The following is an 18,318-nucleotide window of genomic DNA, read 5'->3' as shown; positions in this document are numbered from 1 at the left end:
AAAGCTACAAAGAACATCTGCATTATATCAAACTTCTCACATATATTATTTTTAAAAATGAAATACATTTAGAAATACATGTTCCCCCCTAAAAAAGAAAGAAAAAACTGTGGAATAAATAAAAGGAAATAACTTAAAATACCAATTTATGAAATAAGTTGACTGTTAAATATATATCAAATCTAGTAGCGTGTGGAGTTTCGTTATAACAAAATTAAGTAATAGTGATGAGAACATATAAATTTCACACAAATGTGCGTAGTCATAAACTAATGGAAAATTACCATAATATATTATTCTTCCTAAATTACTTCATCATCTCTTCACTTGCAACATAGTATCCATATTGTCTTAGTGAATCAAGAAAATAAGCACCACATTTAAATGGGTTGTACCCTGTCTTCTAAACACAGGTATGAATTTAGCTGTCACTCTTAGAATCTGCTAGTGTGGACTCTGTTCTAAGCTCAAACTCACTGCCCTCAAGCCAATTTGGCCTCGGGAGACCCGATGGGGCTGGGTCGAGCTGCTCCTGTGGGTTTCAGAACCTTAGCTATTTACACCAATAGAAAGCCTCATCTTTTTCCTATGGAGCAGCGGGTGACTTCAAACTGCCAGTCCTGCAGTTGGAAGTGCACCGAATAACCACTACGCCACCAGGGCACTTATCCAATTCTGTTAGTCCCTCACAAATAGAAATGTGCTTTTTCGAGTTTTTGTTGAAGTCAAGTTTGAATTATGATCACAAAATGACCTTAGTGTAATCCATATAAATATATAAAATCATTTGAAGCATCTTTATTAATAGCTTACGTTGTTATTTAAAAATCTAGAATATGATCAATGATCATTTTAATATTCTACACGATCAGTGTTCCCACAGCAAACAAAGAAATCATGAAGTTCATAGTTGTTCTTAGGAATATAGGGAGAGGGAGGGAGGCAGGGAAGGAAGGAGAAAGAGAGAGACTGACTCACCCACCCATTACATTAGACTCCATCTCAGATAAACTCTACCATTAAATAATCTACCTACAGAGAGATCCCTCTGTTGAATTTCTGCAAGGAATTCGGTAGCTCCCATAATTACTACCTATATATTATTAGGAAAACATTTTAACTCACCTTAAAATCTCATTTAAAAGTATTTACTACTTATAAGATTAGTATGTAGACATTGATGGAATCTGTATGGCATATGATGCTGCCTCATAAAATAGATAAATATAGTAAAGGTAATATAAGTTTGCTGCAAAGCATCTTAACAGGACCATTTCACCGAGCTTTCCTATCATATACAATTTCAAACTTCCTTCATATTCTGGAATCGCTGTCAATCACCTCTATGGAAGATGGTCCTGTTAGAATGCGCATTTTCCCATCATTTCAGAATCTCTCCTTCTCTTCATCAGTATTCACCATGGGAACGGCGTGGTTGCTACTGATGTCTGCACGGAGCTAATGGCCAAAGGGCAGGAGTGGGGTCATCCAACAGTCACTAGTGAGCGTTGAGACACGTGGCTGTCGACCAGCAGTCCCACGGCTGACTCTTCCCTCCAGAGCTATTTTTAATGAGAAGTCGAATTTCACTAAATACAAAAGATGTTGATTCATATGGATAAACGATTCTTTTCTTTACTGCTGCTAACCTCATTGTGTCAAATAACTCTAAGATCTACTTTTTAAAGGTATTGTCATTACGTAAAAAATTCATGCAAGTTTTGCTTTGTTTTATTTTCAACTTGCTTTGTACCCCAGGGCAAGCATCATCTGGTGACAAAATGCACACAAACACTTTAGCCAAATGCCTGGCATATGATAATAGTCTGATAAGTCGTCATTATTTTTCCAGGATAATAAACTGTGAAGTCTAGGTATGTTTCTATCTGTTGATATTCTCAGGATACAACAAAGAAAAACTCAGAAGATGAAACAGGTAGTCTCTCTCTCGCTAATAAATCCTGCAATTCTACTTCTGAGACTCTCTTTTTGTAGAAATAAGGAGTCTGGGTGGTACAAATGGTTAATCACTGGGCTACAAATCCAAAGGTGGCCAGTTCAAACCCAGCCAAAAACATCTTGGAAGTGAGGCCTGGCAATCTCCTTCTAAAAGGTCAGGCTTGGGAGTCTTGGGGTTCTACTCTGCCCACAGCCAATATGGCCTGAGCCAGAATCAGCTGGGCTACAAGTAACAACAGTGTGTAGATGTGAAGTCCCAATTGGCAAGGCAATATATGCAAGGTTGTTTATTTTTCCACTGTTTAAAAAAAAAAAAGTTAAACCTGGCAGTGAGAAATCATTGAACTAGCTTGTACTATGAACCTATGCCTTTTTTATTTCCATGAAAGGGGCAATTTTCTCATCTATTTTTGGTTCTTTAATTTAAATGGGCATTGCAAACAAGAATTATCCTCTTAAAACATGCTTATGAAGTCATTTTTCTTACAAGTTCTATTATGTACCTTATGCATATATTATTTAAATAGTTTTAATCATATTTATGTATATGTATGTATTTTACCCAGTATGGTTTCTTATGGTTGCTGAATTTTTGTTTTAATTGTGGTTTGGGTGAAAGCTTATAGAATACATTCTTTTCTCCATCCCATAAAGGATACATATTTTGTTTTGTAGCAGTCTCGATTCCCCAGTGTAACAGCACTCTAGCCGGAGTCCCCATTCCCAGGCCTCCTGCTCTCCTGCTCTTGTTGCTGTCTGAACTCGTTTGGGCATATGCCACTCTCTTGGCCTGGTGTGGTGGGATTTGTGTGGTCTGTTAGACCTTTGTTTCCTTGCGGCTTTGGTGGTCTTCACTCTTGTTAACTTCCGACTGGGAGGAGCCAATAGCTGCACCTTCCATGGCTGCTCACTAGCTGTTCAGACCCTACTCCCTGCTCACCTCAGTAAGGCACAGAAGACAGTCTTTCTGAATTGTTGATTGATTTAGCTGCCCCCTACGCATGTAGTACTAAGCCCCTAAGCCCAGACTCATTCCCACACGTTGCTTGGCTATGCTCGCAAATTTGCATGACCCCCCCCATTTGCTTGACGTACACATGGAACCATTTACAGCACACACAAATGCATAGGTAGAAATCTCCTCTGCCAAAGCTTCCGATGGCTGTGGGAGCCAACATCTGTCTACTTACACCTGCTGAGCTGGCACTTCGGCCTACATTACTGTTCATGACTGATGCCGTGGGCCTGCATGTGGACTTGAGTCTGTCTGTGTGGTCTGTGCCTCCTGCGCACCCTCCCGGGCCTTCCTTTGCTGTACGTTGCCATTCCCGTCACCCAAGTTAGGAATAAGCCTCCATCACCAAGCTCCTCCCCTCCCACCCCTGGCAACCATCCAGCAATGTTTCTTTTGGTGTGTAACCCTTTCCATGACTTTCTGTCATCGTGATCTCATGTCATAGTTATCCTCTTGAGATTGCTCTTTCCCTCAGCATGATGTTCTCAAGCTCCTGTGGGTTATGCAATGTTAATGGAGTCCTTGCTGCTCTTTACTGCTGCACTGTATTTCTTTGCATATTAGCACCCAGCTTTGTTTACCCTTTTAGCCACTGACGGGTTGCTCAGGATCTTTGCAAGTCCCGTAGTTTTGGACAAATGTACACGCACCTTCTAAGTTTGTTTGCCAGCTGCTCCCTCTCTCTATGAGGCATTTTTGTGGCACGGGGGGCTTTTTGTTTTTAACAATACTATATGTAAACCAACAAACAAATAAACAGTGGCATAACAGTACTTCCAAAATAAGTTCCAGGAGGAAAGAGTGAATGGGAAACAAATGCAGCAGGCATGATTTGCTTGTATGGGAAAGCCCTGTTTCAAACGCAGGTTCTATTTCTTCCTTTTAGGTTTTGATAAGTATGTCCTAGTTATTAAACTTCCCCCCAATCTCACCGACAAGGAGTCTATTCCTACCAGAGTGACCCGAGACAGGGTTTTCGAGGCTGTGAGTCCTTATGGGAGCAGAGAGCCTCATCTTTCCCCTGCGGTGTGTCTGAACCGCTCACCTTGCAGTGAGTTATCTGGAGCCCACTGTCAAGCTGGCCTCCTTATGTATCAGCCACAGTGCCCCAACATTGCATCCGTTACTGCATGTTCATCTTAGACATACCCTTTTCCCATTTGACAGAAAGGTTTTAAAATCGATGTGACTTTGTTATTCTACAGTGAAGGTTGTATTTGGTTTATCATGAATTACATTTTCAAAGTTCTCTCTTTTAGTTAAATGTTATGCTTTCATGCTTTATTTTACTTTTTTATCTACTCTTGGGTCCCGAAAACACAGCACTAGAAGGAATTAATAAAAAACAAAACAAAACAAAAACACCAACTGCATCCAGTTGATTCTGACTCATAGCAACCATGCAGGACAAAGTAGAACTCCCCCAGCTGCCCAGCACTTGGTGAGCAGCCCAGAGCTTAACATCTGCACCACCAAGGGTCCTCGAGAACACACAGTGGTCCACACTTTGGAAAGAAGTAGTTAAGACGGTAATGTCCTTTTAAAGGTTGTATCATCTACAGAACAACGGTTGTTACACCATATTACAAGAACTGTTTGAAGAAAGTGCTTTGAAATAATGTTATTAAGGGGAAGCTGGGGAAAAATATGTAACTCTATATTAGTTTTATACTTGTTTTTTAGTCTGAAATTAGTTCAAAATAAAAAGTTGAGAAAGCAAACAGCATCTGGAAAAATGATAAACCAGAAGTAAATACTATACATTGCGTCTTGAAGAGAGGAAACCTAAACCTTAAAACAATGAAGAGATAAATTACATTGCATCAGTGGGCAATTGATGGTAGATAGTACATGAGTTCAAAACTGTAGCTAGACTCTATTAGCTGTAACCCTGTGAAAATCATGTAGTTTCTCTGAGCTCTCAATTTCCTCATGAATAATGTGAAGATAATATATATATTTTGGAGAATTAAATAAGGTGATGCACATAAAGTCTTAAGCACCGAGCATTAGAGAATTATCAGCTGTTGTTTTAATGAGTAAATGCCTGTGAAAAATTATCCATGCATATGTATGGCAGTAAGGGAAGTTTTAGAGTATTTTTAGCTGATTTGTGTCAATATGAATATTTAATGTATATAATATATAAGATTATACAAGGAATTCTGGTGATGTGGTGGGATAAGCATTGGGCTTTTAATGTCAATGCCACTGGTTCAAATCCTCCAGCTGCTCAGCTCAGAAACAGGAAGATGATGGTGTCTGCTCTGGGGAAGACAGCAGTGTCAGAAGTCCTACACAGGATTGTTATGATGGTAAGAATCTGTTCAATGGGGATGTGTGTGTGTGTGTGTTCATTTTGGAAGAAGCATTGGTGGCATTGTGGGTTAGGCACTGGGCTGCTAAATGTACCTGATATGGGCCACTATGAATCAGAATCAACCCAAGGGCAGTGGGTTTGGGGTTTTATAGCTTATATGCGAGTTATTTCTATTTATAGGTTTTACATATATATATAATATATATATATATATAGCATGTCATTTTATGTTTTAGCAAGAGAGATTTTATGTCACCTACCCAACACGATCGCCCCAGACAAAATGAGTGCATAAGTGTATGTGGCAAAGAAAGTGGATGGTGCCTGCCTACCGAAAGATCTTAAAGGTTTGGAGATAAACAAACAGCAATCTAGCTGAGAAGCAACAAAGCCCACATGGAAGAAGCACATCAGCCTGTGCGATCATGAGGTGCCATGGGGATCAGGTACCAGGCATTCAAGACCCAGAACAAAATTATACCCACGATGAATGGGGGGAGAGGGCATGAAGAGGAAAGCCAATGCAGAGATCAGCCAGTCAGGTGCAGTAGAGCACCGATAAAACACGCAACTTTCCTCTAGTTGTTTGATGCTTCCTTCCCTCCACCATCATGGCCTCGATTCCACCTTACAAATTGGATTAGGCCAGAGCATGCACAGTGCTGTAGATAAGAGCCTGCAGTACAGGGAATCCAGGATAGATACCCCCACCTCCCGGGGTCAACAATGAGAGTAAAGATACCAGGAGGATTAGGTGGGAGAAAGGGGGAATTGATCACAAGGATCAACGTAGAACCCCCTGTCGGGGGCAAACAACAGAAAAGTAGGTGAGGGGTGATGGAGGACAATGTAAGATATGAAAATAATAATAATCTATAACTTATCAAGGGTTTGTGAGGGAGGGCAGGGGAGTGAGGGGGAAGAAATGGGGAGCAGATATCAGGGGCGCAAGTGGAAAGAGGATGCTTTGAAAATGATGATGGCAGCATATATGCAAATGTACCTGACACATTGGAGGAATGTATGGATTATGATAAGAGATGTAAAAACCCCCAATAAAAGTATTTAATGAAAAACCCCAAAACTTTAAACTTTAAAAATGCCTCATAATGGTACAGCCATCAATAGTATGCTGGAAAAAAACACAGATGAAAAGATTAATTTTCACAAAATAATAATAATATATAATTGATCAAGAATTCACAAGGGTGGGAGGGTAGGGGAGTGAGGGGGAAAAAGAGGAGCTCATACTAAGGGCTCAAGTAAAAAGAAAATGCTTTGGAAATGTTGATGGCAACATATGTATAAGTGCTTAATACAATTGAATGATGGATTGTCATAAGATTTGTAAGAGCCCCCTAATAAAATGATAAGTAAAAGCTATTAATTTTAAGCTGTCAAAAATACTATTAACACATGAATTATTCATTATTAAACCATACAATGTAAAAATCAATGAAATCAACTTATCTAGACAATTTTTATATATATATATATATATATATATATATATATATATATATATATATATATTCATTAAAATATTTTTTTCTGGCATCCAAGAACAATCTACTTCCAGATTTTTGTTAGTTAGAGCACCCAGATCTGACACTCTACATCACTAACAATCAGCTGCCACAAGGTCAAAATGAAGAGGCTATAAAAACATAATTCCCAAACCCACAACATGATGAGTATCAATTAATAGGCTATCCTTTTGCTTAAGGCTATTCATGAGCTTAGGTTTGAATATGTAACTTCAGAACCCTTTGCTTATAACCAGGTAGGATATAAATTACAACAATTAATGTACATACTATAATGAAACATAAAGTTGATAATGTAAATGATGGGAGACACATGTATAGATGATGGTGAAAGGATTACAAATGATCTCTCAGAAGCTAAAGAAATGGCCCTCAACCAGGGGTGAGTTTGTCACACACATGCCTTCCAACCCCCATGTTTAGAGACTTTTTAAATCAAATTGTATTTTTATTGTTCACTACAGAACCAGGACTATAATGCCCTTCTTTCTTTTTAAATCCTTTAAAAAGCGTTTAAACGCCACCCGATACCAATTACAGGGCAGTACATAATGAAACTATTCAGGGTGGTGCTCTCAATATACCAAGTTGGATGACGGTGGAAGAGTTCTGAGTTGGGCTCTTTGCTTTGGTAAATGCAAGGAGCAGATGGTGTAACTGTTGTGGCATCTACCAGGAATTGTCTTTGACTCGGGTGCACAGTTTGCTTTTTTAACCACTTTTCTGTACACAGTTCAAAGAAAATGATTACATTCACTATGCTGTGCAGTGTCACCAGGACTTCCAATAGTTTGATCATCATCTCCTGAGGAAGACTCAGTGCCCCTTAATTAACACTCCATTCCGTCGGCCTCCCTGGCCCCGATAACTACTACACTTTTACCATTATGTGTCTGTCTGTTCTACATATTACTTAGAACCAAATTCATTTAGGAGCTGTCCTTTGGTGTCTGATTTATTTCATTTAGCAAAATGTGGCTATGACCCCTCCATGTCATAGTATGTATCAGAACTTAGTTTCTCTTTATGGTGGAATATGTATCACTGCATGTACACACCTGGTGTTTACCGACTCACATACTGATGAACACTTGGGTTATTTGCACCTTTTGGATAATATGAATACCAGGCAATAAATATTAATATACAAATATCTAAGTATTTGCTTTCAAGTCTTTTTGGTCCATTCCTAGGAGTGGAATTGTTGGGTTATGTGGTAATTCAGTTTCACTTTTTGTTGGGAATCAGCAAATGTCTCCCACAGCAGATGTACCATTTGACATATTCACCAACAATGGATCAGAGTTCCAAGTTATCTGCATCCTTAGCAATACTTCTCCTGATCATAGCTATCCTAGTACATATGAAGTTATATCTCTTTGTGGTTTTGATTTGAATTTCCTTCATTAGTAATGAGGTTAAGCATCTTTTTATATGCTTATTGGCTATTAGTATGTTTTCTCTGAAGAAAAGTATGGTAGTTACATAATTTCAGGTCAACTGGAAAAGATATAAAAGTGTAGGGGTGGAGTCTAGCCTGTCAATCAAGGCACAGCCTGATGGTGCCTCCTTTCGGCCGTGACCTTCTTCTCATAAGGAGGGTCCTGGGAACCTCCCCCCTCCCCCTCTCTCTGCCTTCACCTTCCTGCTGGTGAGCCACGCTGAGACCTGACAGAGCCCTGTGATGGATGCTTCCATTGCTACTGGATCCACAAGACTTTTCACCTACCGGCCTGTGCTTCTCCTGCATTTTGCATCATTGCATGTGGCTGTGTTGAGTTTGAGGAGGGACTTATGGATTAGTAGGATGACTTGTGGACTTGAGTTGGCCTAGCTTGGATGTTTCCTGATATATAAAGCTTCTTGAGATAAAGCTATTTCTCATTCATATATGTGCAAGAAATCACTAGATATGTTTTTCTAGTCAGCCTAAAACAAATGTTCTATTCAACTCATTTGCCTATTTTTCATAGGTTGCTTATCGTTCTGGTGTTCCGAATATGTACTCGAAACTAAGCTCTCATCAGATACTTCTCCCATTCTGTAGGCTGTGTGTTCTTAAATCCTTTGATATGTTTATAGTATGTTCATCATTTTGATGAAAGCCAATTTACTGATTTTGTCTTTTGCTGCTTGTGTTTTTGATGTCACATGTAAGAATTAATTTTTGAAACAAGGTTTTGAAGTTTTACTCTTTGTTTCACTTAAGAGATTTGTAATTTTAGTTCTTATATTTAAGCCATGAATCGACACACGGTCGAGCTTCATTCTTTTGCATTCTTTTAGAGATCCAATTATATCAGAATCACTTATTGAAGACATGAATCTTTCCATTGAATGGATTAAATTTTTTTATTCTGAGTTTGCTGCCAGGATTAACTGGGTATAAGCCAGAGATGCTGCTAATCATCCTACAATGCGTTCACTCGCTCCCACCAAAAATGATCTGACCCCAAATGCTACTAGCGCCAAGACTGAGAAACTGATCTACGTGTCAAAAACTGAACGCAATTAACCAAAACTCTCTTGTAAGTAGTAATTTTACTTTGAGCTGATTTTAAAAATCCAAAGCCACTGGAGTAAACGATAAAAATGTAACAATAAATTTTTGTGTACGCATTCCTACAAAGTATTTCTATGTGATATGTTTTTCTTGATTGTTTATGAATCATACAGTAGATGTATATGACAACATTTTGTTACACAGTGAAATATAATTTACTGTATTTCACTACAATATTTATCAAATAACAATTCTGAACACAGATAAATGTAGAATTCATGAAAATGATAAAACCCTTTCTCCCTGCATGAAGGTTTTATGCACTCAAAAAAGCCATGGTAACCAATTGCTAAAAATAATATTGGCCAAAGTCACATCTATCAAATGCTCCTTTTTGTGCAATCATAGTTTATGAACACTGGCAGCTGGTCAGCGTAACCGGGACAGGTGCAATGACGGAAGGGAGAGACATTGGCCGAGAAATGTAAACATGATCAGCTCTCTGTGCTTCAGCTGCAAGAATCCTCTAATATTCAAAGTATTGCTACAGAATGGACTGAATTTTCAGAAGTACACATAAAAAGCAACTTAGGTAGTTCTCCTGAAAGGTGGTTTCTTAAATATCTTTAAGAGTTCTCTGCAGGAGTTCAAAGCACAGGTGCAGGTTTGGTAAACTCTTACTTTTCCTTTTCAAAGTAACATCAAGTTAAAAGTAAAATCAAGAGTAATATCAGGAAGTAGGTATTATGCTGCCTATTTAGGCTTAGTAGAACTACTTACTTTAAAAGTCCATTAATTTCAGGGACGAACATTAAGATAACTATTTCTTTAAGTAACTTCTAGGCATTTGGACAAATAACCCTTCAAGATTTTAAGCAATATACACACATACACACGAAACAAATAAGCAACACACAAACATTTTCCTCTTAAAAGACATGGGGAAATAAGATGAGACAGAAATACTCTAGGAGGCAGCAGGCAGAATCCCCTTGGAATCTAATACCAAAACCAAACCATAAACCTACCGCCGTCGGGCCAATTCCAACTCACATCAAACCAATACAGATTTTCCCAAACTATAAATTCTTATGGGAACACACAGCCTCATCCTTTTCCCATGAAGCAGCTGATGGGTTTGAACTGCCAATCTTCTAGTCCTCAGCCTAGGGCCTAACTCACAGTGTCACCAGGACTCCTTTAAAGCACAGAGGCATTTATGAACATGACTGTACTTATGAAATTTTTACTTACCATCTTTCAAAGTTATTGAATGTAATATATTGTGATTTAAGATAGGCATATATAAAATAGGTAGATCTCTTTTATATCACTTGGTATATTAACTGCTACTGTAAACAGTCAAACATTTAATTCTACCCCTAACCAGACAGGTTAGTGATGCGGTGTTCTGTGTGCTACGCTCTGTTCCGGACCTCTGACCTCTCTAAATACTAGGTGCCTTATTGGGAAAATGACAATAGAAATAAACTGGTCCACAGTGCTAGTTTTACTACTTTGATCACATTGGAGGGGCAAGGGGAGGAAAGAGAGAAAAACAAACAAAAATATCCCAATAATTTGATCATATTTTTTCCTTATCACCCTTTCCGTTGTCCGTGACCCTGCTTGTAAATGTGCATGTACTTTAAAATGCTGAAATGCAATTTCTGCTAAAATCATTTTCAAGATTTACTCTTTTCTTACTTACATCTCAAGAGATCTGATGATAACTTATACAAGTAAATCAGTGGGTTCCATACTGCTCAGTAAATAAATATTTTATTAAGATGGGGAGGTTATCCTTTTGTATCTAATAGGTTATGTATACTTTTGCAATTATATAACTGTTGACAAAGACAATCCTAAGGTATATAAAGAAGAAATAAAATAATATTAACAGAAGGTTTGAACAAGAATTAACAAGGATAGATCAACTAAACCGATATTCTTTTAATTTAAATACTGACTAGACTCAGAAATTTCTAATGCAGGTTAGAAGAATAAAAAGGAAATACACTGCTTAGCTAACCGATCTATTACAAAGGTCCTCAAAGGACTACGAAAAACATAGATCTTTTTAAACTAAAAAATTCAATAAAAAATAATAAGAATATCTATGGATGAAAGCTAAGGTCAAAAGAAAATATGTGGGATAGCCAGATTTTCCCCTGGAGCAGCTGGTGGGTTTGAAGTGCCAAAGCAATGTATGTAGACCACCATATATTCTTAGAGGCCCGGAAGCAAAGAGGCCAAATGCTTCATGTGTGATGATGTAGAATAAAATCTCCCTATCCATGGGATAGGAGCAGAACTAACAAAACACACCTTTTGCAAAGAGCAAAATGAAGGTAAGAAAGAGGTCTTGGACAGCAGGCCAAAAAAGATTGCTTGCTTTTGTCATGGTCTCCCTGCATGTGGCTTGTCGCTCTAATGGTATCACTCTTCTACTCAAGTCTTCCAGAAAATCTATTCCTAAAATATATTCACATATGAGTAATATATGTATAATCTATAAGTACATATGTAGATATATTGGTCATTGGTAAATATGTATATTTATGCATGTTAATGCTAAAAGATTTTTGTGTGTGTAAAAGATTTTTACTGCAACATTATAATTAGAAAAAATGCATAAAAGTATAAATTTCCGGTCAACAAGCAATTGTTGAATTTTGGGAAATTTCTCTAATGCAATACAATACTGTTAAAGAGAAAGCTATTAAGGAATAACAAAACCCCTCAGAAACAATAATGGGAGTAGCGATGCCATGAGGGTACAGGGAGGGTGGGGGGGCGTAGAAAGAGGCAACTGAGAACAATGATGGATGTATAATACCCCCCACACCCCCCAAGGGGGACAAATAACAGAAATGCAGGTGGAGAGAGTAGATGGAGTAGATGGTGTAAGATATGAAAAAACAATAAGACTATATAAATTATTAAGGGTTCATGAGGATGGGACGGTGGGGGGGGGGGAAGAAGAGCCAATAGTAAAGAACTCAAGGAGAAAGATAATATTTTGAAAATGATGATCGCAACATATGTGCAAGTTCACTTGACATAACTGATATATGGATTGCTATAATATCTGTAAAAACCCCCAACAGAATAGTATAGTAATAATAATAAAAATAAAGAATGAGGTAGATCTACACCAGATAATATTGCCAATGAAAAGAGCAAGCGAGAGAAGACTATAAATATGAAGTTCTCATTTGTGATCAGGAAAAAAAAGAGGGTACGCCTTTATACTTTTATTCCTCGAGTATATTTCTGGAAAATATACAAAACACTGTTAACTGTGGTTAATTTTACAGCAAAGAAACTGGGGGATTGGCATCTGATACAGAAATTATTTTTTATTTTGTATCTTTTTATACCACCTGGATGTGACACCACGTGCTTGTTCTCCTATGAATAACAGTAAATAAATCCATAGAACACGGATGGTTTCTAAAGGTTTACTCTTGTTAGAAAATGCCTTTCAAAGGGCTCTGGAGAGTTTTAATGTACCTGTAAGTGCCTGAGAAATGTCAAGGAGGAAAAGGTAGGGGCTCCGGAGCCGGCCGACATGCTATCTGCCTCCATCAAGGCTGCTCTTTGATCTGTCTTCACGTTAGAACTCTTTCTGTATGAGCGTTGGCTTAAAGAAAGGGTCCCATTGCTTTGGAAGCAGGTTGTTGTCATTTTGATTTTTTTAAAAAGGATGTCTCCCTCATCAAAGTCATAGTAACATGCCTATTTGTCCGATCCTATTCACCAACTTGAACATCTGAACCTTCACTTTCAAGGAAGCGGCACTTTCACTGTTCCCAAGTCTCAAATTTCTAATATCGAGCCGCGGTAAGGTGTAAATGGAGCCTTGGTAGCATATGGGATTAGGAGCTGGACTGCTATCTGAAAGTTCAGCAGTTTGAAATCACCATCAGTTCCAAGGCAGAGAGCTGAGATTCTGCTTTCATAAAGATTTACAGTCTCGGAAACCCACGAGGACAGTTCTCTGTGGTCTAGGTTCACTAAGAGTTGGTATGAGTACAATGCAAGTTCAAATGATTTCTTCATGAAGGGCTTCTTCGCAATTCTGCACCCAGAATATCCAGACCCTGGCAGACCAAGTCAGTCATCTATTTTAGGAGATTGGATTGGATTGACACATCTTTTAACATCTATCCTCTTTAAAACATGTCCCTCTTGATACTCAATTCTCTATTTTCTACCTTTATTGTTATAAAGGATGGGGGGAAGCCTACAAATTAATCATCTGATCAGAGCACACAAGACCAAACAAAGAGGGAAGGAGAGAGAGCGGAACACGTCCTTGCCCACCAAGCCCCGAGGATGATATTCCTGCTCAGAGCAGCCAGTGCACAGAGGGACCACAGGCTCGCCCTCACCATGGCACATGATGTCCCCTCACTGACCCACAGAGCTATGGGGCACAACCCTGTAGACACAGTGTGGGAATCGTGCCTGATCTGACGCCTTCACACTGGGGCAAAACATGAACGGTGTGCAACAGAGTAGCAAGGGGAGCACAGTAGTGAATCCCCGAGGAATTCCAAAAATAGACTTTGGGGCCAGGGTGTGGCACCCCATTAGACTAGACCAGAAAGCACTCCAAAAGGTCAACAAATAGAGCTGGAACTATTTAGAGGCCTTTCTTTCTTTCTTTCTTTCTTTTTGTCGTTGGTTTTTTGTGATTGCTGTTTTCTTTTATTGTTTGGTTTGCTTTGTCCTGTTTTTGTGTTTATTATTGTCTCCACATATCTATCTAGATAAGATGGACAGCATAAATAATCTGGAGGAGAAAGCAACAGGACTGATGTTTTGGGGAGGGGGCCTGGGGGGGAACACAAGAGAATGGGGAGGTGGGGGAACACAGGAGAAGGGGGGGTTGGGAGAAAGGAAGGGGGGTGTCAACCAACCCAGAGACAAGGGAACAACAAATGATCTAAAATCAATGGCAAGGAGGACGTAGGATACCTGGTGGGGCTGGATCAAGGGAAATGTGGCCAAGAGAAATTACTGTAACCCAATGATAGCCGAATGTGATAGTGGAACAAGAGGAAAGAAAAAGGAAATAGAGGAAAGAACTAGGAGGCAAAGGACATTTCTAGAGGTCTAAATACAGGCATATTCATATGTAAATATGTTTATATATAATGATAGGGAAATAGATATACGTACATATATTTATATGTTAAGTATTAAATAGCAGACAAACATTGGGCTTCTACTCAAGTACTCCCTCAACGCAAGAACACTTTGTTCTAATAACCTGGCATTCTGTAATGCTCACCTTCCCAACACAATCGCTGAAGACTAAATGGTTGCATAAGCAAATGTGGTAAAGGAAGATAGCATCTGGGGTCTTAAAGGCTTGAAGATAAACAAGTGGCCATCAAGTTGAGAGGCAACAAAGTCCACATGGAAGAAGCACACCAGCCTGTGTGACCATGAGGTGTAGAAGGGCCAGGTACCTGGCACCAAAAAACAAAAAATCATATCAGTGGGTGCCCACCTTCCCAATATGATCATTGAAGACAAATGTGTGCATAAGCAAATGTGGTGAAGAAAGCTGATGGTGCCTGGCTATCAAAAGATATAGCATCTGGGGTCGTGAAGGCTTGAACATAAACAAGTGGCCATATAGCTCAGAAGCAACAAAGCCCACATGGAAGAAGCACACCAGTTTGTGTGACCACGAGGTGTGGAAGGGATCAGGTATCAGGCATTCAAGAACAAAAAAATCATATCAATGTAAATGAGGGTGAGTACAGAGTGGAGACATAAAGCCCATCTATAGGCAACTGGACACCCCTTACAGAAGGGTTGTGGGGAGGTCAGTCAGGGTGCAGGGTAGCAACAATGAAACATACAACTTTCCTCTAGTTCTTAAATGCGTCCTCCCCCACTATCATGATCCCAATTCTACCTTACAAATCTGGCTAGACCAGAGGATGTACATTGGTACAGATAGGAACTGGAAACACAGGGAATCCAGAACAAATGATCCCTTCAGGACCAGTGGTGAGAGTGGCGATACCTGGAGGGTGGAGGGAAGATGGGGTAGAAAGGGGGAACCAATTATAAGGATCTACATATAACCTCCTCCTTAGGATATGGACAACAGAAAATTGTATGAAGGGAGATGTCAGACAGTGTAAGATATGAAAAAATAATAATTTATAAATTATCAAGGGTTCATGAGTGAGGGTGAGCAGGGAGGGAGGGGGAAAAATGAGGAGCTGATATCATGAGCTCAAGTAGAAAGAAAATGTTCTGAGAATGATGATGGCGACAAATGTAAAAATGTGCTTGACAAAATGGATGTATTTATGAATTTTGATAAGAATTGTACGAGCTCCCAATAAAATGATTTTAAAAAATCATGTCAATGTGAATGAGGGGGAGTGCGGAGTGGAGACCCAAAGCCCAACTATAGACAATTGGACATCCCTTACAGAAGGGTCACAAGGAAGAGACAAGCCAGTCAGGATGCAGTATAGCACCAATGAAACATACAATTTTCCTCTCATACCATTTTCTTTAATACTTCCTCTCCCCCACTATCATGACCCCAATTCTACCAATTCAAATCCGGCTAGACCAGAGTATGTACACTGGTACAGATAAGAGCTCACAACACAAGGAATCCAGGACAGATAAGCCCCTCAGGACCAATAATGAGAGTAGTGATATCAGGAGGGGAAGAAGAAGCTGGGGGGGGCGGGGCAGGTTAGGAGGAATGGAACACAATGATCAATATAAAAGCCCTTCCCAGGGGGATGGACAACAGAAAAGTTGATGAAGGGAGACAGTGGTCAGTGTAAGACATGAAAAAAAAATTATAAATTATCAAGGGTTCATGAGGGCGAGAGGAAATGAGTTGATACCAAGGGCTCAAGTAGAAAGAAAATGTTTTGAAAATGAGTATGGCAACATATGTACAAATATGCTTGACATAATGGATGTATGTATGGATTGTGATAAGAGTTGTAAGAACCTCCAATAAAATTATATACCATATATACTCATGCATAAGTCAAGTTTTTCTGCACATTTCTAATGCAGTTTTTGTGATAAAATTAGATGCCTCGGCTGATATTCGGGCTGGCTTATAGTGTGTGTGTGTGTTTGTGTGTGTGTGTGTGTGTGTGTGTGTGTGTGTCCCAAGACTAATAATTAGGAACCTAACTGCAGTAATATGGGGCTACTCATGAATACACAAAACTGGAGAAGAACAATCCACCTCCCATGCCAATCCAGGAAGTTTGCAGAGTCATGGACCATCTTCTTCACTCATGATCCTTTCACATACACCATCGGTTTCAGGAGACTAGACTCCTAGCTGTTTAGGGAGCTCTTGTCCACAGCTCCTAATACCTTAACCCTGTGTCATCTGACACCAGCTCAGTGCTCAAAGCTATGTGAACCAGACATGCCCCGAGAAGATAACAGCTGACCACAATTCTATGATCTATGCTAGCTACTGCTAAATCTCGACTGAGATTTTCTCTGAGCTTTTAACTAACAGCCACAGGGGAGCTGTTGCTGGACTGAGATATCACTGAGGTTGTGGGCCCAAGCACACATACACGACAAAACTAAAGCTAAAGAAACATGAGTCGGAAAGAAATCACGGAGGGGCAAAAGTACACAGAGAAGTTGGTGGCGAATGAGGAAAGTTTAGTTATTCTAGGCTTTTTTCTCAAACTGCCTTGTTGGTTCTCCTCTATTCCCTGAGCCTGTCTGTAGCCTTCCAAATACCTCTTCTTTACTTGAGCTCTGAAAGCTTTACTTTATTGGTCCTTGCAACCCAGAGACGGCAAAACATTCTCCAACAAATGTCATTTTCGCTCCTGTCTTTTCTCTCATCTTAGGTCATTCTACATTTTCTATTTTTTCCTTCTAAGAATCCAAATACTATATTGCTTCAAATATACACCCAAGACCAACTTTATAGATTATGTGAAATCTGACTAATCTTAGGCAACAATTCTGCATCATTGAATGGCAGAGCATTTTAGCTTCTGGTTACAGATGTTTTACTCCCTATTTGTCTTATAAATTCATGGTATCGTTCAGCAGCCAGTCAACATGTCTGTTGAACCTTCGTTTCTGAATCATTAAAATAGAGTTAATTACATGTACTTCAAAGAGTTTTAAGGAGAGTGCCCAGCACAGCTCCTGCTGGGTAATGTTGTCTTACGTGTTTGGCAAGGACAATACAGTAAGGGAAACACCTTTAGTTTCTTCAAAGTTAGGGTGGGGGGAAAACTTGTTTAAAATAAATTCTGTTCCTCTTATATTTTATATGTGGGCGAAAATAAGTTAAAATTCTCAAGAACATTTTCAATTCCAAGCAGATGTCTTTCACAGGTAAACCTAGATCGATGTTCAAGCAGCTCATTAGTCAAAACTGCAATGAGATACCATCTCACCCCCACTAGAATGGCGATGATCTTTTTAAAAAAAGAACAAACCAGGCATGGGCGAAACTGGAACTTTCATCCACCCTGGTGAGGATGAAAAATGGCACAGCAACTATGGAAAACATTTTGGTGGTTCCCTACAAGGCTGGACACAGCGATTCCAGGCTTAGGTACATAACCACGGGGCTAGAGAGCAGCAGCACAAACAGGCATATAGACTCGTGTCCTAGTGCGCGGCGCAGCACTTCTTACAATAGGGACACAATGATAATCAAAGAAGCGTCCGTCACCAGGTGAGTGGATAACCCAACTGTGATACAGACATACAATGGAAAACTACTCGCTGAGAAAAAGGAGTGAAGTCCTGACGCATGCCCTGCACAGAGGAAGCTTGAAAACATCACAGTGAATAAGCCAGTCACACAAGGACAAATATTATAGAATCTCACTTATATGAAATAAGAAAATATACATAAGCAAATGATTAATAAGGAAGGGAAAGGGAGAGCTTGTGTTTAAGGAGTCGTGAAGTTACA

At 39.3% G+C, this 18,318-nt stretch overlaps 1 protein-coding gene across 10 annotated transcripts in view; it reads right to left on the bottom strand.

Moving 5' to 3' along the window:
- BAZ2B (bromodomain adjacent to zinc finger domain 2B) overlaps window positions 1–18,318 on the bottom strand; it is a 388,953-nt gene that overhangs the window by 127,822 nt on the left and 242,813 nt on the right. The gene's annotated exons all lie outside the window — the stretch shown is intronic.

The sequence above is a fragment of the Tenrec ecaudatus genome, chromosome 13, assembly GCF_050624435.1.
Source record: "Tenrec ecaudatus isolate mTenEca1 chromosome 13, mTenEca1.hap1, whole genome shotgun sequence".
Classification (NCBI taxonomy): Eukaryota; Metazoa; Chordata; class Mammalia; order Afrosoricida; family Tenrecidae; genus Tenrec; species Tenrec ecaudatus.
This window is presented reverse-complemented; position numbering and strand designations above follow the sequence as displayed.